Below are 1620 nucleotides of genomic sequence, written 5' to 3' on the forward strand. Positions count from 1 at the left end.
GTTTATTATGAGTCACGCGGTTCCGTCTAGTGATGATGATCTAATGATCATGAATAAGATCAATGACGATTATGTACCTACTACAGCAGCAGAGTAAACTCTGCCGATCTAGTAAATAGGAAAATTATTAGTAGCGACGCGATCTATATAAACTACCTATATGTGTACATACATAACTGGTAGGTATATTATATTGACTCTGGAGTACCGACAGACTTTAATTATTATTAGTTTGATTGAAGCCTCGATTCCCCGTAGGTTCAAAACCAAGAGGACATGAATTCGATCCTCAATATATCATTTCTTAAACAGTCATTATGACTGTCTAATTAGTGGGCAGATGAGAAGATTCTTTATACCTAAACAAAGTTGTTCTAAGGTTTAGACTTTAGTTGTTCCACTTCCATCTATACGAGATGATGAGGTTCTTCTATTATTCTATTAGAAAAGCAAAAAGTTGCAAGCTTTTGCGCGTTCATTGTCGAGGAACTTTCAAACCTCCTCCTTTTTGAAGTCGATTAAAAAGAAACGCTAACAAGTTTAAAGTAGGTAATTTATCATAGGTAAGTAGGTAGGACCTACCTACCTCGACTTTCCTAAGCTTCATTCACTCTAATGGATGCCGATAGGAAGTTTAATGAAGCGGAGGTCTTAGGTATACGTTCTGTATTACGAATCTATATAGCGGCAATTTAGCCTAATAGCGGAGGTTTTTGGGTAAAGGTTGTGTATTACCTATAGCGAAGTGGTTCCCCGCCCGCGCCTGCCTGTCGGCCGGCTCGCAGGCCTAGCGACGCCGACCGATGACATCATCGCGATTACGTGGACCAGGAGTGCGCAACAATTTCCTTTTTTGAAGGAATTATTAATTTAGCTTCTATCAACTAGGTGCCCCAGTTTTAAATCATCTATCGCATGTCCGATGTCGCATTACAGCCATTCGCGATGTAGGAATAAACTGGGCAGTTCTCAGAATAGTAGACAAGGCCAATATGGTGCCTAAAGTTTCACTTGCATCGTGGTTTCATAAAATCACCAGTGTATTTTTTTCTCTTATTTAATAAAAATGAATCTTGAATTTGTTTTTAAGAGTAGATCTCGAAAACGGCTGAACCGATTTCGCTAATTCTTTTTTAGAATACTCCTTGAAGTACGACGTTCATAAGGGCAGAAAAATAAATAAAGTACAAAAACAACATTTTTATATATTCCCATACAAACGATTCGTAATTATAATACTTAAAAGAGGGATACGTTTAGGGTAGAGGTGGGGTAGGGAAGAAGTGCACATAAGTCAAAGCGAAACTTGACCGGGTCCGCTAGTTTTTAACTAAAATCTGCTCTTCAAGAAGTTCTAAAGTTATGAGACGCACAGAGCCACTGATTAATGATATACATAGTATCTACGATAGATGAGGGGATACATTCTTCAAAATCAAAATGGGCTCCGATCTCCTCTACGTCGATACTCGACAAAAACTTTTCAGTAGAGTAAAAGGACTTCGCGGAATACATACTCGTAGACTTGACTTAACTTTAGGTATATTTTTTTCTATCTGTAATGGATATTGGATTCCAATGGTTGCCAAGCCCTTGCCTGGCGCTGTGAGTGAGAGGGCA

This window comes from Bicyclus anynana, chromosome 22 (assembly GCF_947172395.1).
Source record: "Bicyclus anynana chromosome 22, ilBicAnyn1.1, whole genome shotgun sequence".
Taxonomy (NCBI): domain Eukaryota; kingdom Metazoa; phylum Arthropoda; class Insecta; order Lepidoptera; family Nymphalidae; genus Bicyclus; species Bicyclus anynana.